The sequence below is a fragment of the Parasteatoda tepidariorum genome, chromosome 8 (genome assembly GCF_043381705.1).
Source record: "Parasteatoda tepidariorum isolate YZ-2023 chromosome 8, CAS_Ptep_4.0, whole genome shotgun sequence".
NCBI classification, from domain to species: domain Eukaryota; kingdom Metazoa; phylum Arthropoda; class Arachnida; order Araneae; family Theridiidae; genus Parasteatoda; species Parasteatoda tepidariorum.
This window is the reverse complement of record NC_092211.1, coordinates 44,686,404-44,711,783: the sequence shown is the minus strand read 5'-3', so window position 1 is coordinate 44,711,783 and position 25,380 is coordinate 44,686,404. Positions and strand designations below refer to the sequence as shown.

Below are 25,380 nucleotides of genomic sequence, written 5' to 3'. Positions count from 1 at the left end.
TTAAATATATACTATATATATATATATATATATAGCATTGCTAATGTAAGAACTTCTTTTTCCCCAAAAACTATGTAAAGGTGGAAAAAGTCGACATGTTAAGAGCGACATGTTAAAGTTGACATGTCACTCGAAAATAGACACCCATCCCCACGAATTGCCAGGTGTGAATGAAGAAAGAAAACATCGTTAAAACTGAAAACGAAAGCTGTCAACGGAAATAAAGAAAATAAATAAAAGTGAAAATTTAAATTAACCATGGTAGCCAAGAGAGGCAAAGCATTTCCAAGCGCTACGGAGAGGTATTGATGAGCTAATGTCTTTTACTAGGAAATTAGTGTTCTTATAGCAGACACAAGTACCTTCAGATATTTAAAAAGTAAACCATTTATTACGATCAAATAACTTTAGCATAATTACAAATAACATGATGTCATTTTAGTTAAGCTCAACATAGGAAATATTCAAAAAATAATTATCTTCCTTGCATATTAAATGCATAAAAGTCAGTCTACTATGGAGTTAATAAATCACATTAACATACATATCCTTACCTTGTGCATGAAACATTCTATCCATTTTTATTCGATGGATTCAATTCAACTCAATGAAAAGAATTACACAATCTTTCCAATTGAGCTAAATAAAATAAAATACCTATTTTTTTAAACATAATAAATATATAAAGCTGTCGTCCTACTTTTTAATAAATTTGAAATTTATTCTCCATCTGTCACGTAAAAAATGATATTAAATAACGATACAACAAAGCTTTATTCTAAGTAGTTTGTTCATATATAATTCAACCGTAATCACGTGCCTAATTAAGAAAAAGAGAATGTAGAATACAGGAATATATTTTTTAAATAAAAGAGCTGAATGTCCTTTAGGTCGAAAAAACCATTGATATTCAGAAGCTGTATTCTATCTTACTGCTTCGATGACAAGACTTAATCCTTTATTTTTATTTTCCGGATAACAGAATACAATACTATCGCATTTGAAATGGATTTAATAAAGGTATTTAAGTCATTTAATATAGATAAACTATCACGTACAATTTATGGACGAAAAAATTTTACTTGAGTAACATTTAAAATTAAAGGCACAACTTTAAACTCGTTTTGAAGAAGAAAAAAATTCGATTACAACTTATTATCTCGATATAAAATCGGATAATATCACGTACTAAAGGGAAATGTCATAATATTATCATAAAAATTAAAAACCAATTCAAACTTATCAATCATTTCCTCATACTTAGTCATTTTATTATTTCATTGATTGTAATATGCTGCAATCTGACTGTGTATTTCAAAATAGCATTTAAGGTATTGAAATTAGAAACACCCTTCATGCATTTTTATCTGGCAAATGAAAAATTCATCTTTGAAGCTTCGCAAACGTAAAGTGCGTTAAATGATGTATCTTAACTCGAAAAAATCTGAAAATATACTAATTTACTTTTGTGTGAGCTGTGGTAGCTCACGGGATAGAGCACTTGCCTCGAAATAAGGTGACCCGGGTTTGAATCCCATAGATGGCTGGTCGACACGCCTCCCACACTCGGCACGCACTGAGCACAGTGGTGGCGCAAAATATTCTCAGTGATAGACAGATCATGGGTTAAAGACCCCTTGCCGTCATGTTCACCGTGGGTTGTTTTCGCTGTTTTCATCTCTATGTAACGCGAATGCAGGTTAATTCCGTCAAAATCTCCTCCGGGAAGGCAAATTTCTCCCAATACTTGATACAGGAGTTCCCTTGTGTTCTGGATTAGGTTCAAAATTACAAGGATACGAAGTTGAACATTAGTAGTCGTAAACTCAAGATTGTTTCAAATGTTCAACGACGGTGATTGGCTTAAATGATGTAATTTCATCTGCCGAAAACAAAACTAAACATTGCACAAGCCATTTAATGTGCAAAAAATTTATGCGTATAAACGTCATGTCTTTCTGTTCTTAATATTTCACCATCCTTAGACGAATAATTTTTTTTCTTCCAATTATCTCCGTGATAATGAGAATCTAACTAGTTCTCAAACTCGAGTCATCACACGGTAAAAATTTCTGGATCAAATTACGGTACAAAGTACCGGCACTTTGGATGCATTAATACACAGTTCATAACAGTGACATACAGTTTTACAGTAATATTTATTTAATTAAAAAGATTTAGTGATTTTACACTAATTATTACAATAAAAATTAGGGAATGTCAGATTTTTTGTTCCTTAACATGTCCCACAAAAATGTATTTTACGGTTAAAAGTACTGGCATCCTGAGTGCCGATATTTTCTACAGTAATTTGATTTGAAATTTTTACAGTGCATATCTTCAGAGTTTCTTCAGTTACTTTTGTTGTTATTGCTTATAAGACGCAAGAATAAACAACCGATCCATGATTTATGACATTGATTAGTTAGCCTCTTCAGATTTATTATTTTTAAAGTTAAAATAATAATAGTCATTTCATAACAGTATAATGTTAGGCGGAAAACTAAATAGACAAAAAATATAGGCATTATGTAAGAGAAATATATTGTGATCAGGTTGACATTAATAATTGATTAAATATGCCTAATTATTTAATAATAGTTTCAGCCATTATGCTTGGAATAAAAACTGAGGGTATTTTAACTAACTTTTACAGTACTTTTTACCGTAGTAATATTTCAACTTTTTTTTAAAAAAAATTTCTACTCCATATACATAATTAATTAACTTACTTAAAAAGTTAAAACATCACTAATAGTAGAGAGATGAAAAGTTATTAAATCCATAGTTGTTTGTACAATAGAGGTTATTGTAAAACTAGAGTACAAGCCAGCGATCTTGATTTAATATAGCAAAACAAGAAATTAAAATTCTTCTGATAAAAGAATGATGAATAAATTAAAATAAACTCTACCAAGCTCAAATTTGAACCAAAACTATATGATATGTAGCATTCAAAGACGAAATTTGTACTCGATCTTATTGCTTTATAAGGATAGCTTAGGAGTTAAGTAACTTGAAACTGGAACAGACCACAAGACCACATTTCAAAAAAAACTCCAGATCAAATTACGGACACTTTAGATGCATCATCCGCGAAATCCATTTTACAGTGAAATCTATTTTTATTGTAAAATATTTCCATGTACTTCTCACAGTGATATTTTTTTAATTAAAGTTATTCGGTGAATTTACAGTAACATTGCAGTATATCAGTTCAGCAGCATGTTCTGGAAAATGAAAAGTTAAAACGATAAAAAGTACCGGTAAACTGAGTGTCGGTATTTTTTACCGTTATTCGATTCAGAATTCTTAACAGTGCAACGTCTCTTTATCATCAAAGAATTATTATTGTCATTACCATTCTCTTTATTTAAACTTCTCTTTATCATTTTCATTGATATTTCTTTTATTTAAATTTTTAAACACTAAGTACCTTTCATTGACATTTCATATTGACAATAATTTTTATCATTAACATTTATCGCATTCATTAAAATTTATCCTTTTCAATAACATTTACAGTTATTATTAATGTAATTATCCTTTTCAATAACAGTTACAATTATTATTAATGTAAAGTAATAGATGAAAACCTGGCCTGTAATATGAAGAAAAAAAACTTCAAAGTTACATTCATGTTATGATTACATCATATTGATTAATATAGACTTACTCTTAAAATAAAAAGACCCCATTACGAAATTAATTACAAATCCAATCCATTACAAAACTTATCTTTATCATTTTCATTAGCATTTATTCGTTATTTAAATTTTTTTTTATTTGTAGCGCTTTTTCCTCAACATTTCAATAAACAATAAATTTTATCATTAACATTTATCGTATTCATTAAAATTTATCATCTTCAATAACATTTGCAATTATTATTAGTGTAAAGTAATAGATGAAAACCTGGACTATAATATGAAAAAAAAATTCAAAGTTACATTCATGATATGATTATATCATATTGATTAATATAGACTTACTCTTAAAATAAAAAGGCAAAATTACAAAATTAATTGCAAATTCAGTCCATTAAAAACTTATCTTTATCATTTTCATTAACATTTATTCTCTAATTAAAAGTTTTTTAACTATAACCTTTTTTCATTAACATTTCAATTTTAACAGTAATTTTTATCACTAACATTTATCGTTTTCATAACATTTATCCTCTTCAATAACATAATTAGTGTAAAGTAATAGGTAAAAACCTGATCTATAATATGAATAAATAGACTTACTCCTAAAGTAAAACAGTTCCATTACGAAATCGCCTACAGTCCTTCACTTTCACTTCAACCCTTGGTCGCGAACCAGATAGACGACCACTGGACAAGAGAAAAACAACTTCCAAAGTAAGAGCATCCAAAGGAGAACACAACTGATCAGCAAGAGCAACGGTGATTAAATGAGAACTTGGAGAAAAGAGAAGAGGGAACAAGTGAGAGGATGAAGACGGGATATCAGCTCCACCTGGATTCGCGTTCCGCTTTCCTCCGGATCGGTCAGGTGGAGGAAGAGGGAGGATGAAAAAATGTGGGAGGTGTTTTGGGAGGAAAAGGGGAAGTCGAGATGATGGATGAGATTTTAAAAAGCCAAGTGAAAACTACCATTTTGGGATTGCGATACTCCAGAAATGGAAGCTTTGGTTTCAACATACAACAGGTTATGAATTGGGAGGGATAGTTTAGGGTACGGTTAGTAATTTAGTTTGAGATCGTAAATTATATTTAAAAAAAATATTTGACTGATTAAATCTTTGTATTAATATTGTAATTCATTACAGTATATACTCCTATAAAAAAATTTTTTTATCTGGAGATTTTTAACAATTCTTTCTGATGTGCATGTTTCATTAATATGTAAAATACTTGAACAATTTTAAATATGTCTTTAGTGATGCTATTTCAGTAAATAAATGCATTAACTTGTCTATTTCGTAAAGTACAAATTAAAACCGATAATAGTTTATATATATATAATATTATCATAAAAATTAAAAACCAATTCAAACTTATCAATCATTTCCTCATACTTAGTCATTTTATTATTTCATTGATTGTAATATGCTGCAATCTGACTGTGTATTTCAAAATAGCATTTAAGGTATTGAAATTAGAAACACCCTTCATGCATTTTTATCTGGCAAATGAAAAATTCATCTTTGAAGCTTCGCAAACGTAAAGTGCGTTAAATGATGTATCTTAACTCGAAAAAATCTGAAAATATACTAATTTACTTTTGTGTGAGCTGTGGTAGCTCACGGGATAGAGCACTTGCCTCGAAATAAGGTGACCCGGGTTTGAATCCCATAGATGGCTGGTCGACACGCCTCCCACACTCGGCACGCACTGAGCACAGTGGTGGCGCAAAATATTCTCAGTGATAGACAGATCATGGGTTAAAGACCCCTTGCCGTCATNTATATATATATATATATCATTGAACCATAATATTGTAATAATTGTAGCAATCTTAAATAAGTGACATGTAAATCATATTATCGTGCAAATTAAATCATCTTAAACTTAAATGCAATACAATATTGTTCAATTTGAAGAAAGATGTTTCATATTATAGGTTTTCAGCGAATTTGCAGCATATTAGGGTTCAAAGTACCAATATTATGGTTTTAACAAAGAGCCGATATTTTTGAGAATCTAATATCATCCTAGCCCTGAATATTTTATTTTTTCAGTTCAATGTAAATGTTTCAATTAAAATAATTAAAATGATTTTTTGTTTCTTGCACAATACAATATAATATAATATTTAAAAAGTTTATTAATAATATTATTACTTTTTTAAATTTCTATGAATGCAACAATTAAAAAAATAATCTTTTAAATGAAACATTTTAAAAACAATAATCTTTTAAATATCCTTTCAAAGAAACTAACATTGCAATGTTATATTACTATCTTTGCAATGATATAACATTTTGTTAAAATTTTTTTGCAAAACAATTTGCTTTTATCACTGACAATACAGTTAAAGATGTAAAAATATTATAAAATAAGAATAGCATATTTTTTATAAAATGATTCTAACTAAAGGAAAATTGAATCACATGATTACAAATTATATAATTATTTTTCAATCAGAATATAATAAATTCTCAAAAGCTTTTCAGTTTGCTCCAATGACCAATTCATTATTTGGCTCAGACTAAGGACATAAACCCAATAACGAATGAAAACAGTCTCTCCAAAACATTTGACTTTAAATCCCTTATTTTCTAAACAAGATTCTGAGTATGAACACCTCAAAGCGTTCTTTACAATAAAAAAAAAAACAAAGAAAATGGGAATAAAAAATTCAATAAAGCAAACATTGAAATATTATATTATCACCTTTGCAATGATATAACATTTTTGCAAATATTTCTGCAAAACAATTTTTTCTTATCATTGAAGATAAAATCAAAGATGTCAAAATATTATAGATCACGAATAGCATTTTTTTAAATATAAAATGATTTTAAATAAAACTAAATTCAATCGCATGTTTACAAATTATATTATTAATTTTCAATCGGAACAAAACAAAATCTCAGAAGATTTTCAGTTTGTTCCAATGACCTATTCATTATGCGGCCCAGACTAAGGACATAAACCCAATAACGAACGAAGGAAATGCATAGATAACACAATGTACGGAACGCGTGTAGAAGACAGTCTCTCCAATGCATTTGACTTTAAATCCCCCTTTTTTTTTCTCCGATATACTGGATTTGAACACCCCAAGACGTTCTTTACAATAACAAAAATAAAGAAAAACTAGAATAAAAAAAAACATTAGAATTTGAAAAAAATATCGTATCACCAATGCAAACGCGCGCGTCGAAATTTCTACGGATTTGCAAGGAAAAAATCCCATTGAAGTTCATGGTTTTCTTTAGAAGTTCAACAACTCTTGCCTTCAATTCTTTCTTTGCGACACTTTTTAAGAGGCCACGGGATTTGAATGTTGAGGAAAAAAAAACTATAAAAAAAAAAGGGAAGGAGGTAGCACCTCATCCACCGCACGCGACTCACTCACGACCAGCACCCTTTTCCGATTTTTTAATAGAAGAAGGGAAAAAAAACTCGTCTGCCCTATTTTTACTTTTCTTAAACCCCTCACCCCCGCTCAGTTTACGACATCGATAAATTTTCTTACATTCTATTGTTAAACGAGAAGGGGGGAAATGTAGTCCAAAGTTATTAATATCGGCTCAGGGGCCAATGTTCGAAAATCTTGATTTCCGGACGACCCCTTCTTGCTATACTCTGCAGAGCAATAGCTCACAAATAGGGAGTTAGGGGTAATTTCCTCGGGGTTGAATGAGCAACATAGAGATCGAAGCATATGGTGGTATGTTTTTCTTAAGTCGTAAAAAATAAGAATCGAAAAAAGAATATTGGGGGGTGTGTTTTCGAAATAAAATTTCACAAAAAAAACTAACCCTTTGAGAAAGGTATATATATATATATATATATATATATATANATATCAAATAAAAAAAATCAATACTCGAACAACATGTGAGCAAAAACATTCAACAGTTTATTTTATTTTACATTAAATTTATTTATTTTAATTATTTTATTTACTACATAGCAAAATATTGGATTTGAAGGAAAAAAAATCTCATGTTAAAACTTTTGAATACAAAATTTGTTAAACAAGCCCTAAAGTTTTTTAAAACTTTTAATTTTGAAAAGATGAACAGAAGCTAATCCTTGTAATCTAAATTTTAAGTAATTTCATTCTTTTAATTGGTATTTTAGGTGTTTACCTGTTAATAAAATGAAATAAAATAAATTGAAAATATATCCTCGAAATTCAAACTTTATTTTACTTCAAAAACAAAATTGGAAAACTTGAAAAAGGAATATATTTTAAGAAATTGGAAAAAGTTAAGAAAAAAACTTGTTTGTCGAAAAGATTGTTAATTAAAATTACTTTATTTTATACAAAAATCTTAGAGCTTTCAAGTAAATCTGTTGTATGAAAACATGTTGGATATTAAATTTCTTGTTAGCTACATGTTTAATGTAAAAGAAAAAAGTTTTTGACATCAGTATTAAATTTGAACATTTAAACTTTTACTAAACAAGAAATTTATGTTAATAAATTTAATTTTATTACTATTCAAACTTATTTCTTAAGTCAATAAACGAAATTAGAAAATTTAAAAAAAATATATACTTTTCCAGAAATTGGAAACATTGCATAAAAAGCCTAGTTAAAAAAAATTTTTTTACATTGTTACTTATAATCTCAATTTCATCATGTTAAAACTTTTGAGAACATACAAGTAAAATATGTTGCATGAAAACGTATATGGATATTTAATTTCTGTTAGTATATGGTAAATACATGACAAATGAAAAAAAAATGTTTTTAATTAACATTTAAACTCTTTTTAAAATTTAAATTAAAATTATGAAATTATTGCCTATTAATTGAATTTCATTATGTTTCATTTTGTACAAATTATAAGTTTATAATTTAAAAAGTACATTTTGTAAATTTTTTTCATTTAGCATTTCTTGATGGTCATTTTATACGTATGCCATTGTATAGTGCTATAAATTTTGGAGCATTTCAAACCACAATACCGTAACAAGTTTAAATATATCATCATACAAATTAAATCACATTTAATTTGCACTTTAAAAATCCGAGTAAAATTATGGTATAATAACCGTCAGATTGTGTGCATCATCCGTAAAATACATTTTAACTGTAAAATCCATTTTTTCAGTAATATTTACTTAATTCGAGTGATTTACCAATTTTACGGTAATTATCACTTTAAAAATCACAGTATATGCGATTTTTTTTCTTACATTGCTCCAATAAAAATGGATTTTACGGTGAAAAGTACCGGCACGCTGGATGCCGGTACTACTTAAATTAGATCAGGAATTTTTTTTCTGTGGTGACATAATTTTATGGTACGACTTGATTGGAAAAGTTGAACAATTACTTATTAATGTTGCAGCAAACTTGGAAGATATGATTTAACGTACAGCAGTGTTTCCCAAACTTATGATTTTTGTGTACCCTTTCTAAATTTTTCGTATCACTGTGTACCACTGATAGAAAAAAAATTATGTATTTTTTTACTGTAAAAAAATTGCACTAAAGCTAAAAATCACAACTGGCTGTTGACACCACTAAATATTAACTGTCAACTCTGCAAAAAATAGCCAATAGAAAAATACGCAATCGTAAATTTTCATGGCTAGCTTTGTTTTTAAATAAAATTTTTAAAAATTTTCGTTTGTTGCAAGATATTTCGAATAAGAACGCGTACCCCCTCTAAACTGTACCCGTACCTCTGGGGATACACGTACCACACTTCGGGAAACACTGATGTACAGGGAAACAGATTTTTCTGACAATGCATGGCTATTCAGTTTGTTTTGAACTATGACATATTTCATTGAATAAAATTTCATAACTTCTAATCTCACTCACTAAGATTTCACAGTGTGTGTGATATTAAACATTAGTTGCACATTAGTTCAAGGTGATGTTTGCAGATGATTACTCATTTGTTTACACAAAAAAATTTCGAGTAAATAAAGCCCTGTAAGTTTAAACGTTAAAAATCATCAATAATTTGGAAAGTAGATATAACTTTATCGGTTTTTTGTAAACAACCTTTGCAATAAAAAGAAGAATTTCCTAGTAGAAAAAAAAAATTGGCTGACTGAAAAATTTATTGACTTGAAGATGCTTGAATGCCAAAAATGTGTTTTTGGAAATAAAATCTTCAATTGTAAACAGGTCAAGGGCACTCATCAATTTATCATTAGATAACAATCTTTAAATTATCTACATCATATTTTTTTTTCTCTTACAACTCTTAAAGTTAGGATTTATAAATAGCGGGATTACTCCTATGCTGTTCAGAGTTGTCCCCATGGCACTGATGTCCCACTAAAGACATGTAGCTATATATAATTTCGTAAAAAGAAATCCTTTTAAATAAAAAATAGATAATAAAAATAATTAAAATAAAAAGAGTCATCGAAGTTATTGAAATTGATGCCAGTTTTTATGATTCTAGCTATAACTAATTATTTTTTAAGTCATTTTTTGAGAAAAATTTTCTCATCATCCAGTTTAAATTTTTACTTTTAGCTTATTCATTACATAAATTTTTTTTTCTTTCTCTTTTTTGATGGAAAATAAAAATTTTTATAATAATAATTCATAAGTTTATTAATTTGAAAATTTAACAAGATTCTTACGGGTAGATTGCACATAATATGGAGCCGCTAATTTTCAATTTATTTTGAATGGAGTACTGTTTTAAAATTTGTAGTTTTGCAAATTAATTAAGAAGAATATCTAAAAGTATTAAGCTATTAAAAAAAGTCTTTGCATGATTAGATTCAGCTAACTAAAAGTGTTCTGCACCCAACAAATAAAAACGCATAGGTTTGTGTAATCTATACTTAATCATATTCGTAAAGTTAAAACTTTTTAATAAAAAAAAAAAAGAAAAATACAAAAATTAGAACTGGAAAATTTAAAAAAAAAACATAGCTGCGAATTATCAGTCATTGAGTAAAAAAGCTTAACTGGAGTTTGATATTAATAATTCATATTTGGAATTTGATATTAATAATTCATACGTTTTTTAATCTGAAAATTTTACAAGATTTTTACGGGTAGATTGCTCACCAATATGGCGCCTCTAATTTTCAATTCATTTTGAATAGAGTACTGTTTTAAAATGTGTAGTTTTGCAACTTAATTATGAAGAATATCTAAAAGTATTAAGCTATTAAAAAAAGCCTTTGCATGCTTAGATTCAGCTAACTAAAAGTGTTCTGCACCCATCAAATGAAAACGCGTAGGTCTGTGTAATCTATACTTTATCATATTCGTAAAGTTAAAAATTTTTAATAAAAAATTTTAAAAAAAAGAAGGAAAGAAAAGTATAAAAATTAGACATAGAAAAGTTTTTTTAAAAAAATCTAAGTTACGAATTTTCAGTCATTGAGTAAAAATGCTTATCTGGAGTGTATTTTATGGCAAGTGGTATGGTATCGCTTTCTCATCTTGAGGCGAAGCAACTGGCTTCATGACAAAGACAGAGGCATCCCCCGCGAAGGCAGCTGTTTCGTTATAAAGGTGGTTTTTCACCTGGTGCAGCAGCAAAATGCGCGGCTTAGAAGATTCGAAAAGCGTGTGACACACTTTAATGAATGGTATAACATACGAAATTCAAGCAAGATTTCTCGATTTCTTTTTGGTATTGTGTACTAGAAATAAAATTAAAAGGCAGCTTCATAACAAAAATACGTAACTTCGGTTACATATATAGCATAATAAATAAATAAATACAAAAAAGAAAAAAGAAATTAAGTTAAAAAAAATTAAGAAAAGCAATAAGTTTTATTTACTGAGCAGAAGCTGCAAGTAAATAGAACTCATAAAATAAGTTCAAAATGTAGAAAAAACATGGAAAAAATTACAGAACAATGAAAAAAGGGGAAAAAGAAAAATTATAACAAAAATAACAAGAAATCGGAAAAAAATATCCGAAGAAAAGGAAAAAAAATTAATAAAAATCCGGAAATAAAAGATATAACTTTTCATCAGCTCTAATTTTCCGGATTTTTATTAATTTCTTTCCCTCTTTTTCGGATATTTTTTTCTGGTTTCTTGCCATTTTTATTATCCCCCCCCTTTTTTTTTTCTTCATTGATCTGTAATTTTTTCCATGTTTTCTCGATATTTTGAACTTAACTTATTTTATGAGTTCTATTTACTTGCAGCTTATGAGCAGTAAATAAAACTTATTGTTTTTCTTAATTTTCTCCGTGCATTTCTTTTTTTCTTCTTGTATTTGTTTATTANTTGTTTTTTTTCATTAGGGGCGCTTACGAAAAAAATATAATCTATAATAAAACTGTTAATATACGTTATTGCCAAACTTATTTAAATAACACATGTGTTAAAGCATTTAATGAAATTGTTTAAATAGGGTAGAGTCGAGATGTCTCCAAACAGCTGAGAAGAACTTCCTCGGTTTTCATAGACTAATCAATGAAGAGTTGTTTTTTTTCATTAGGGGCGCTTACGAAAAAAATATAATCTATAATAAAACTGTTAATATACGTTATTGCCAAACTTATTTAAATAACACATGTGTTAAAGCATTTAATGAAATTGTTTAAATAGGGTAGAGTCGAGATGTCTCCAAACAGCTGAGAAGAACTTCCTCGGTTTTCATAGACTAATCAATGAAGAGTTGTTTTTTTTCATTAGGGGCGCTTACGAAAAAAATATAATCTATAATAAAACTGTTAATATACGTTATTGCCAAACTTATTTAAATAACACATGTGTTAAAGCATTTAATGAAATTGTTTAAATAGGGTAGAGTCGAGATGTCTCCAAACAGCTGAGAAGAACTTCCTCGGTTTTCATAGACTAATCAATGAAGAGTTGTTTTTTTTCATTAGGGGCGCTTACGAAAAAAATATAATCTATAATAAAACTGTTAATATACGTTATTGCCAAACTTATTTAAATAACACATGTGTTAAAGCATTTAATGAAATTGTTTAAATAGGGTAGAGTCGAGATGTCTCCAAACAGCTGAGAAGAACTTCCTCGGTTTTCATAGACTAATCAATGAAGAGTTGTTTTTTTTCATTAGGGGCGCTTACGAAAAAAATATAATCTATAATAAAACTGTTAATATACGTTATTGCCAAACTTATTTAAATAACACATGTGTTAAAGCATTTAATGAAATTGTTTAAATAGGGTAGAGTCGAGATGTCTCCAAACAGCTGAGAAGAACTTCCTCGGTTTTCATAGACTAATCAATGAAGAGTTGTTTTTTTTCATTAGGGGCGCTTACGAAAAAAATATAATCTATAATAAAACTGTTAATATACGTTATTGCCAAACTTATTTAAATAACACATGTGTTAAAGCATTTAATGAAATTGTTTAAATAGGGTAGAGTCGAGATGTCTCCAAACAGCTGAGAAGAACTTCCTCGGTTTTCATAGACTAATCAATGAAGAGTTGTTTTTTTTCATTAGGGGCGCTTACGAAAAAAATATAATCTATAATAAAACTGTTAATATACGTTATTGCCAAACTTATTTAAATAACACATGTGTTAAAGCATTTAATGAAATTGTTTAAATAGGGTAGAGTCGAGATGTCTCCAAACAGCTGAGAAGAACTTCCTCGGTTTTCATAGACTAATCAATGAAGAGTTGTTTTTTTTCATTAGGGGCGCTTACGAAAAAAATATAATCTATAATAAAACTGTTAATATACGTTATTGCCAAACTTATTTAAATAACACATGTGTTAAAGCATTTAATGAAATTGTTTAAATAGGGTAGAGTCGAGATGTCTCCAAACAGCTGAGAAGAACTTCCTCGGTTTTCATAGACTAATCAATGAAGAGTTGTTTTTTTTCATTAGGGGCGCTTACGAAAAAAATATAATCTATAATAAAACTGTTAATATACGTTATTGCCAAACTTATTTAAATAACACATGTGTTAAAGCATTTAATGAAATTGTTTAAATAGGGTAGAGTCGAGATGTCTCCAAACAGCTGAGAAGAACTTCCTCGGTTTTCATAGACTAATCAATGAAGAGTTGTTTTTTTTCATTAGGGGCGCTTACGAAAAAAATATAATCTATAATAAAACTGTTAATATACGTTATTGCCAAACTTATTTAAATAACACATGTGTTAAAGCATTTAATGAAATTGTTTAAATAGGGTAGAGTCGAGATGTCTCCAAACAGCTGAGAAGAACTTCCTCGGTTTTCATAGACTAATCAATGAAGAGTTGTTTTTTTTCATTAGGGGCGCTTACGAAAAAAATATAATCTATAATAAAACTGTTAATATACGTTATTGCCAAACTTATTTAAATAACACATGTGTTAAAGCATTTAATGAAATTGTTTAAATAGGGTAGAGTCGAGATGTCTCCAAACAGCTGAGAAGAACTTCCTCGGTTTTCATAGACTAATCAATGAAGAGTTGTTTTTTTTCATTAGGGGCGCTTACGAAAAAAATATAATCTATAATAAAACTGTTAATATACGTTATTGCCAAACTTATTTAAATAACACATGTGTTAAAGCATTTAATGAAATTGTTTAAATAGGGTAGAGTCGAGATGTCTCCAAACAGCTGAGAAGAACTTCCTCGGTTTTCATAGACTAATCAATGAAGAGTTGTTTTTTTTCATTAGGGGCGCTTACGAAAAAAATATAATCTATAATAAAACTGTTAATATACGTTATTGCCAAACTTATTTAAATAACACATGTGTTAAAGCATTTAATGAAATTGTTTAAATAGGGTAGAGTCGAGATGTCTCCAAACAGCTGAGAAGAACTTCCTCGGTTTTCATAGACTAATCAATGAAGAGTTGTTTTTTTTCATTAGGGGCGCTTACGAAAAAAATATAATCTATAATAAAACTGTTAATATACGTTATTGCCAAACTTATTTAAATAACACATGTGTTAAAGCATTTAATGAAATTGTTTAAATAGGGTAGAGTCGAGATGTCTCCAAACAGCTGAGAAGAACTTCCTCGGTTTTCATAGACTAATCAATGAAGAGTTGTTTTTTTTCATTAGGGGCGCTTACGAAAAAAATATAATCTATAATAAAACTGTTAATATACGTTATTGCCAAACTTATTTAAATAACACATGTGTTAAAGCATTTAATGAAATTGTTTAAATAGGGTAGAGTCGAGATGTCTCCAAACAGCTGAGAAGAACTTCCTCGGTTTTCATAGACTAATCAATGAAGAGTTGTTTTTTTTCATTAGGGGCGCTTACGAAAAAAATATAATCTATAATAAAACTGTTAATATACGTTATTGCCAAACTTATTTAAATAACACATGTGTTAAAGCATTTAATGAAATTGTTTAAATAGGGTAGAGTCGAGATGTCTCCAAACAGCTGAGAAGAACTTCCTCGGTTTTCATAGACTAATCAATGAAGAGTTGTTTTTTTTCATTAGGGGCGCTTACGAAAAAAATATAATCTATAATAAAACTGTTAATATACGTTATTGCCAAACTTATTTAAATAACACATGTGTTAAAGCATTTAATGAAATTGTTTAAATAGGGTAGAGTCGAGATGTCTCCAAACAGCTGAGAAGAACTTCCTCGGTTTTCATAGACTAATCAATGAAGAGTTGTTTTTTTTCATTAGGGGCGCTTACGAAAAAAATATAATCTATAATAAAACTGTTAATATACGTTATTGCCAAACTTATTTAAATAACACATGTGTTAAAGCATTTAATGAAATTGTTTAAATAGGGTAGAGTCGAGATGTCTCCAAACAGCTGAGAAGAACTTCCTCGGTTTTCATAGACTAATCAATGAAGAGTTGTTTTTTTTCATTAGGGGCGCTTACGAAAAAAATATAATCTATAATAAAACTGTTAATATACGTTATTGCCAAACTTATTTAAATAACACATGTGTTAAAGCATTTAATGAAATTGTTTAAATAGGGTAGAGTCGAGATGTCTCCAAACAGCTGAGAAGAACTTCCTCGGTTTTCATAGACTAATCAATGAAGAGTTGTTTTTTTTCATTAGGGGCGCTTACGAAAAAAATATAATCTATAATAAAACTGTTAATATACGTTATTGCCAAACTTATTTAAATAACACATGTGTTAAAGCATTTAATGAAATTGTTTAAATAGGGTAGAGTCGAGATGTCTCCAAACAGCTGAGAAGAACTTCCTCGGTTTTCATAGACTAATCAATGAAGAGTTGTTTTTTTTCATTAGGGGCGCTTACGAAAAAAATATAATCTATAATAAAACTGTTAATATACGTTATTGCCAAACTTATTTAAATAACACATGTGTTAAAGCATTTAATGAAATTGTTTAAATAGGGTAGAGTCGAGATGTCTCCAAACAGCTGAGAAGAACTTCCTCGGTTTTCATAGACTAATCAATGAAGAGTTGTTTTTTTTCATTAGGGGCGCTTACGAAAAAAATATAATCTATAATAAAACTGTTAATATACGTTATTGCCAAACTTATTTAAATAACACATGTGTTAAAGCATTTAATGAAATTGTTTAAATAGGGTAGAGTCGAGATGTCTCCAAACAGCTGAGAAGAACTTCCTCGGTTTTCATAGACTAATCAATGAAGAGTTGTTTTTTTTCATTAGGGGCGCTTACGAAAAAAATATAATCTATAATAAAACTGTTAATATACGTTATTGCCAAACTTATTTAAATAACACATGTGTTAAAGCATTTAATGAAATTGTTTAAATAGGGTAGAGTCGAGATGTCTCCAAACAGCTGAGAAGAACTTCCTCGGTTTTCATAGACTAATCAATGAAGAGTTGTTTTTTTTCATTAGGGGCGCTTACGAAAAAAATATAATCTATAATAAAACTGTTAATATACGTTATTGCCAAACTTATTTAAATAACACATGTGTTAAAGCATTTAATGAAATTGTTTAAATAGGGTAGAGTCGAGATGTCTCCAAACAGCTGAGAAGAACTTCCTCGGTTTTCATAGACTAATCAATGAAGAGTTGTTTTTTTTCATTAGGGGCGCTTACGAAAAAAATATAATCTATAATAAAACTGTTAATATACGTTATTGCCAAACTTATTTAAATAACACATGTGTTAAAGCATTTAATGAAATTGTTTAAATAGGGTAGAGTCGAGATGTCTCCAAACAGCTGAGAAGAACTTCCTCGGTTTTCATAGACTAATCAATGAAGAGTTGTTTTTTTTCATTAGGGGCGCTTACGAAAAAAATATAATCTATAATAAAACTGTTAATATACGTTATTGCCAAACTTATTTAAATAACACATGTGTTAAAGCATTTAATGAAATTGTTTAAATAGGGTAGAGTCGAGATGTCTCCAAACAGCTGAGAAGAACTTCCTCGGTTTTCATAGACTAATCAATGAAGAGTTGTTTTTTTTCATTAGGGGCGCTTACGAAAAAAATATAATCTATAATAAAACTGTTAATATACGTTATTGCTAAACTTATTTAAATAACACATGTGTTAAAGCATTTAATGAAATTGTTTAAATAGGGAAGAGTCGAAATGTCTCCTAACAGCTGAGAAGAACTTCCTCGGTTTTCTTAGACTAATCAATGAAGAGTTGTTTTTTTTTCGTTAGGGCGCTGAACAGAACAGATGATTGATAGTTTTAGTTTCACGTACCTAGCACGTTCGTATTGTTTTGGGAGAAAGTCTACTTTTGCTTGACTTTTTAAAAAAAAAATAAAAAAAAGCATTTACTGAGCTGATGGTGTCAAAGAACTGACGGGCAAGTACCTTTGGGGTGGTGTGCATGAACTTTCTTCTGTTCCAGTGTATGGGTGTCATGTATACAAAACAAATGCTCTTATATAATTCGTAAAAAATCTGTATTATTGTGGCACGCGAATAAAGAGATAGGTGAGGCAGTACTATTAAGGGTAAATTTCCTGCAAAATTCGGGCAGAAGGGGGCGTTTACAGGTGGGTTATGGAAGCTTCAATTAGGTCAAGAAGGGGGTGCTTTATAGGGCAGAGGTAGGGCTCTAAACAACCTCATTTTTTACGAAATATTGCAAGCAAATATTGGAATAATGTAATAAACTTATTGTGATAACCTCGTTGTAGTTAAAATTAAATAATTTACGAAATAGTTAAATTTAGTAATGGAATTAAATACAGAAATATTTTCTGAAATTTATTTCATATTTGCTTAGATCAGAAAAATTTGATTTGTGCAGTTAATTGTATTTTGCAAACAGAATAATATATTTAGAAATGAAATATTCTATAAGTATTTGAAGCTTTGTGAAATTTCTTTTAATAGTTGAGGTTCTAAAGAAATATTCTATTGGTAGTTGATATTTTTGTGAGACATTCTTTTAGCTTTTGTTGTTTTTTCATTATATTCTTTTAGAACATCATGCTTTCGTAAGATATACTTTAATTGTAAGAATCACACATCAGATTTTGAAATGCTGGGTAACAAATTAGATCGTAAACTTACTTCTTTTATTTCTGTCATGCTTTTGAGAATAATTTTTAAAAGAAAAATAGCCTTTTTGAGCATAAATACACGAAACACAAGACTAAGTTTTAACAAGAAATTCAAAACTATCTATGAAAACTTTTAATAAAATAAACTAATATAGTTGAAACTTTCGATAACGTCCAATATTTCAAAAACTTAAAAACCATCTTTCTATAATGTAAACAAAAAAAGTATTTTTCTAATGTCATCTTGAATATGAGAATGAAGCAATTTATTTAAAATAAACATGAAGAAACAAATTAATGTTCCAAAATATAAATATTCAAATCTCATAGAAAAAGAAACATTTCAATTTTCAATTTTGTAATCGGATCTTATATCAAAATGATAAATCTAAGTAAATATTGATTATACAATGATAATAATGATTAAACATTTTTTTTATATTTTCATACATACCTTTAAAATGGAAATGTTTCCTTACAATGCTAAGAAAAAACCGTACATAGGAAGAAAAAAAAATCTGAAATTTTAAATCATTAAAAACTTTTTTTTATGTGATGAAGTTTTTATCGTTGATCAAAACAATCCAGAAGGTATCGCCATTTGAAAGACTATAATATAAATGAAGGTCATTGTCTCATTACTAAAGATGCAGTCAAGAAAAGAAAGTTACAGCAGGTATTAAGAAAAATAATTAAATGTTTTGGAATTTCTCTTAAAAAATTTTATCAAACAATCCATTTTCTACAAATATTTGTTGAAATAACATATACAAAATGAGCTCTCAAGTTGTTTTTGGAAAAACTTTCACTAAGATAGAAGAAATCGAGAGGAAATTTAATTACGCCGTGATAAATGTTTTCACTATTTGTGATGATGGCAGCAGTTCGTTCAACTTCTTGTTCATGAAATATTCAATTTTGTTGTTCATGAAATAGAAAATTGAAGAATGTTGTATCTGTGGGAATATTTTGCATTAAGAATATAAAGTGAGGAAAAACAAAATCTGTTTATGATGAATTCACGGTCGAAAACACCAAAATGAAATTTCATTGAAATGAGCAAATATTTTTTTCTATTAACTACGCGCGAAAACGCATTAGAAAGTTCATTAAAAGGGTAGCAGTCACATATTTCGTTCGATTTAATTTAAAAAAAATTCATAATAGAGTCAATTAGATTTAAGTTTAAAAACAAAATTCGTATGAACTCATAGTTGTATTAATACTTCTAAAAAAACTATATCTGATAAAACTTATTCATTGTAAGAAACACGAAGAAAAAAAGAACACGTAAGGGGAAAAAAAAAAGAAAATTAATTTTTACTTCGTTTGAAATTAATAGTTAATAGAAAAAACGAAGATAGAACTCAGAAGATAGACGCAAAATAAACTAATACTCATTTTAAAATAATTCCATTAAAATTTTTTAAATCTTTCTTTGAAATTTTCTCAACTGTGAAATTTTTATATAAATCTATTATTCAATATTCTTGTATCAACGTTCTAGTTGAATTATTAAAAATTCCAGATCAAATTACGGTATAAAATGCTAGCACTTTTGGGTGCATCATCCGTAAAATCCACTTTTACCGTAAAATATTACACCGTAATTTTTACAGAACTATATATTTAATTAAAGTGATTCAGTGATTTTGCGTTAATTATTACTGTAAAAAATACGGTATATCAGATATTTCATTCCGTAACATTTTTATGTAAAAATGGATTTAATGGTTACCGGTACCCTGAGTACTGAAACTTTTTACTTTAATTTGATCACACACACAATTTTTACCGTTATTTGATCACACAATTTTTCACAATACTTTCACATCGCAAACTTTTAACATCGTTTTTCCAAAACAGCGTTTTTTATAATATGTGACACGGTTTGATAGGAGCCATATGTCCGGTAAATTTTCTAATTTTTTAAATTGTTTGTTGTTTTTTTGATTAAATTGTTTCAAATTATTTTTGTTTTTTGATTAAATCTGATATACGAGCTTACATTTCAGTTTAAGCACAGCTGTAGTAAACAGTTTTGTTATTTTTTCAAAAAATAATTAATTATAAAAAAAATTAGAAAACTATTATTTTTCTTTATTTTGTTACATCTTCGTCTTCACTTTGTTTTCGTTTATAAAATTTCAAAGCTAATTTTCAATAAAATGAGATTAATTATAAAAATGACTTGATCAAAAAAAAAAAAAAAACATAAAATTTAGTATTAAAAATACTCTTAAGTACAAAAAAAAAAACACTGTCTTGATATTTTTATATAAAAAAATAATGTTTTTACGGAACAAACGTTGCTTTATATGGCACATCTTTAAAGCCACATTTTTACTTTTCAACGTTTCGCTGAATGACTCATTTTTCATATTATATTTTTATTTTCTAATATTTTAAAAATAATCCATCGTTCAAATTTTAACGAACGTTTTGATTAACAGGGCATATTTTAAGTTCCCGCCTTTTTGTTAAAGAAATCAATTTGAAAATCGTATTTTTTTTTTCATATCCAGCCTTTCACAAAACGACATAATTTTCAAATTACATTTTTACTTTTCAACATTTTGTTAAACATTGTTAAAATTACATTTTTACTTTCTAAATACGACACATCTTTTAAATTTTTTTCCTTGTGCAGCAACACTTACTTTGTTTTCTAATTTTTTTATACAAATGTAATTAAGTCGTAAAGAAATTGTAAGCTAACTTGAATATGACGTGTGAGAAAAAAAAATAATATAAGAGCGCCTATTTTATGACATTATTATTACTCCACAATCTGAAGCTTAAAGTAATTTCGACTGATATTTAAATACAGTGATACTCATATCTTTCGCTTGTGACCTCTTTCTTGAGTTAGAAAATAAAATGGAAATTAATATTTGTAATTGTTTGTAGAATAAAAGCGCAAACATTTTATTGTTATATTTTTTGTTCTTTAATATTTTGCACGGTGATAAGGGAATATTAAAATTTCGTTGCTTAAATTTGAGTTTTCGCAATGTCATTAAATCAGAGCACTTTATATTATTCTTTGCAAAAATTTTCCTTAAACATTGTTTAAATTATATTATCACCCACCAAATACGATGTATTATACAAATCATGTTTTTTTCCTTGTATAGCAACATAGACATATTGTAAGTAAACATGAGCATGATTTTAGTGAAATTGTTTTTATATAAAATGCTCTTATTTCATGATATTATGAGAAAACAAATTTATGCAAAGATATGAGAATATTTGCCAATCATCGCGCAAAATATTTAAGAATAAAAAATATAACAATAAACTGTCTGCGCTTTTATTCTACAAACTATTGTAAAGATTCATTTCCATTAATATAAAGTGTTCCTATTTTATATCATTGTGAGAAAAAATGTAAGCAACGATATTAGAATATTTGCTTATCATCGCGCAAAATATTTGAGAACAAAAAGCATAACAATAAATTGTCTGCGCTTTTACTCCACAAGCAAGAAAATATTCATTTCCATTAATATAAAGTTCTCCTATTTTATATCATTGAGAGAAAAAATTTAAGCAACAATTTTAGAATATTTGCTAATTACCGCCCAAAATATTTACGAACAAAAAAACATAACAGTAAAATGTTTGCGCTTTTATTCTACAAACAATTGCAAAGAATCATTTCTTTAATATAAAGTACCCTATTTTATACCATTGTAGAAAAAAATTTAAGCAACGATATTAGAATATTTACTTATCATCGCGCAAAATATTTAAGAACAAAAAGCATAACAATAAATTGTCTGCGCTTTTATTCTACAAAGTATTGCAACGATTCATTTCCACTAATATAAAGTATTCCTATTTTATAGCATTGTGAGAAAAATTAAGCAACGATATTAGAATATTTGCTTATCAACGCGCAAAATATTTAAGAACAAAAATCATAACAATAAAATATTCACAAGCAAGAAAATATTCATTTCCATTAATATAAAATGCTTATATTTTATAGCATTGAGAGAAAAAATTTAAGCTATTTTAGAATATTTGCTAATTACCGCGAAAAATATTTAAGAACAAAAAAACATAACAATAAAATGTTTGCGCTGTTATTCCAGAAGCAATGAAATATTTATTTCCATTAATATAAAATGCTCTTATTTTATATCATTATCAGAAAAAATTTAAGCAACTACATTAGAATATTTGCTAATTATCGCGCAAAATGCTTAAAGACAAAGAAAAAAAAACAACATAACAATAAAATATTAGCGCTTTTATTCTACAAGTAATTACAAACATTCATCTCCATTAATATAAAGTGCTTCTATTTAATATTATTGTGACAAAAAAAAAATAATAATAAGTGACAATCTTACAATATTTGCTAATCAACGCGCATAATATTTAAGAACAAAGAATATAACAATAAAATGTTTGCGCTTTTATTCTACAAGCAATTGCAAATATTAATTTCCATTTTATTTTCCGACTCAAAAAAAGAGGTCACAAGCGAAAAGGTAAGAGTATTGCCCCATTTTAATATCATTCAAAGTGGCTTTAAGCTTCGGATTGTGGAGGAGTAATAAAAACTTTAAGACAGTCCAGGAACACTTCATAGTCTTTCTTGAGCACTTCTTGGTAGTATGGAAATAGGCATCAATATAAAAGTTTTTTTTTTTTAGGTCTATCAAAAAAAACTGCTCAGTAGGTAAGAGGGTCGCGACCCGGAAGTTAAAGATAGGCGCCGCAATGTTTCCGGCGTCCGCCAATCATTTTTTTTCTCTCGTTTTCCTATAACGCTTTTTATTTAAATTTGAGAAACGGAAACCTAAGGGGTCGGGATTTCGGATGAGGAAGTCGCTGTGTATAAGAAGGGAGGGTTTTTTTTTAAACGGTTTTTTTTAAAGGAGGTTTCCGACCTTAAAGTAAAAGGCTCGGTCAAGTTCAGGGTAGTAGTTGGAAATGACAGAAGGTAACGGTTGTTTGTTTATAAATACTTTTTTGTGTGGACAGGTAAGTTGCGTTCTATAAATAAACGGTATAGCGAGGTGAGCTTAAGATTTATTTTTTGTTCATCTGAAGGTTTTATTTATGGAAGTAAGCAGGAGGGGTTCGGAAGATTTATACATTGCGTGGTTTTACGGCGAAAAAAAAGATTCCGAAGCAGATTAAAATTACATATAACTGTTCAGAAATCGATCGAATCATGGACAAAGCGTACAAAGCCTAGAAGGGATGGGCAGTATTAATTCGATCGAACGGTATGTTGCACACTTTCGATCAATTTTGACGTTTAAGATTTGGTGATGCAAACAACCACTTATAAAAGGACAAAGAAAACCAAAAGAATGCCGATACACATTTCTGTATCATATGGCAACACAATGCGTGCAACAGCTGTATCATGCGGCAGTATGATGAATAAGCAGCTTATCTGAATTAGGTGTTATATATTGAAATTATAAAATACAGCTTATTCTACGTCTTATTTCGCTCATGGCTGGAGTACATTTATATAGTCAATTAACCAAGTATTTGAGTTATTATTTGTTTAATGGTTCCAATAAGTATAGTAATAAATTAATTTTGAATTAGTACTTCGAATATATTAATTCGAATCCTTAGAAATATTTATAGAAATACCCTTAAAATTTGTTTATTAGAAAAATGTTCTATAGTTAAACACGAAATGTTTGTTGACTTCTTTATGGATTCAAATTTATTGATTTGTTGATTATTTAAATTAACAGGACTGAATCGCAAGGATTTACTCTAATTCATGAAGATAAAGATTATTTAACAATGGTTTATATAGAAATTTTGTATTATATGTTATGTAAAACACTCTGTACACGTGCGTGTTTTCTACAAAAACCCACAATTCTGAATCGATTCGCTGCCCGGAGTACATTCTATTAAGGGCACGGACTTAACCACTGACAACCTTAAAATTTCTCACGATCGTCAGTTCTCGAACTACAAACCTTTGTAAAGCGTTTTTCATAGGACTAACATTACGCTTTGAATAAGCAGCAAACGATATTTTTACCAAGAGATATCATCTGCCACTTCCGACTAGCTTCAAGCCCTTTTCAATTAAAAAAGTAGTTTCAGTTTATAATACTTTTTTAATAATTATTCATCTTTGATTCCTTTTATGAGGTGACCACAAGACAAATCAAGGTGGGCAGCTATCGAGGGAAGAGGGAGGGTGTCGTCATCGAATTAATATTTTGAAAGCGTATTGAAACCACATATTTATTTTGTTTTCAGTTACGTTTTTGAAGCATGTTTCTATAAACCTAAATTATGTAAATTTACTAGGAATTTTAAGAAATAATTCAAAGCAATGTACCAAAGAGCCAATCTTCGGAAAAATTGGGTAGTAGAAAGTAATAACGTGTTTAACTTGGTGAATTTAAACTCTAAGAAGTGTTTTGAAAAAATGAATAGAGTAAAGTCGCCAGAAAAAGCAACAAATATTTAAAAAAAATATGTATAAGATATCGATGCAGTCAGATAATTTGATGTAGGGTTAAAAAATGAAGTCATGTATTAAGTTTGAATGTATCAGGAAAATTTATGTCTGGGCTAGTATCTACTAAATCATTGGATACTTAGATTAAGGAGCAATTCGAAATATAACGGGACAATTATTTTTTTAGCTTTTCTAAATATAAAATTTATTGTACTTAGTATCGTCTGGAGTCCATTTATCTCTGGCAATTCTATGCAGCCATACTTTTCGTCGTTCTTTATTGCTGTCTCCAACAGGTAAGTGATGCAATTAAAAGCCTAATTTTGACTTCTTGGAACCCCCAAATGCGCAACAACCTGTCGTTATTAATTTCAAAGTATAAAACAAATAAAGTAAAAAGAAAAGCGAAAATAGAAATAACAGATCGAGAGCAATGATACTTCACCGTTCAAACCAGTCAACAAAATGGCGACTGTTTTGTCATGTGATCGGTAACAGCCAATCAAATTTGAATGCGGCAGAAAGGTTGCAAGGAAAAGAGTGACGCTAATTTACCAGTACGTAATCTAGAGGGTTGTAGTAATTAATAATTAAATGAATAATGCTAATTTAGCGGGAATAGAGAAGTTATGTAAGTGTTTATTTTGTGGAATGATTCACAGCAGATCTAAAATCGGTAATGAAAAATATTTGCCATAATTTCTTCTCTCAACCGAATTTTAAAAAAATTTAATTATATATATGCAACTTCAAAGAAGCTCAGTAGAAAAATTTTAACCTGCACTGCAAAAAATTCCAGATAAAATTAGGGTAAAAAGTATCGGCACTCAGGGTGTCTGTACCA

The 25,380-nt window shown here is 28.5% G+C and overlaps 1 protein-coding gene across 3 annotated transcripts in view; it reads right to left on the bottom strand.

Annotated features, from left to right (window-relative positions):
• Positions 1-25,380, bottom strand: part of LOC107437715 (solute carrier organic anion transporter family member 74D) — a 258,380-nt gene that overhangs the window by 107,859 nt on the left and 125,141 nt on the right. Inside the window, exon 1 of one of the 3 annotated variants that reach the window (XM_071184718.1) lies at positions 4,251-4,419. The exons of the other annotated variants lie outside the window; for them this stretch is intronic. The gene's annotated coding sequence lies outside the window, so the exon portion shown is untranslated. Of the gene's footprint in view, positions 1-4,250; positions 4,420-25,380 lie in introns of those variants that run through there. 3 annotated transcript variants of the gene reach the window in all.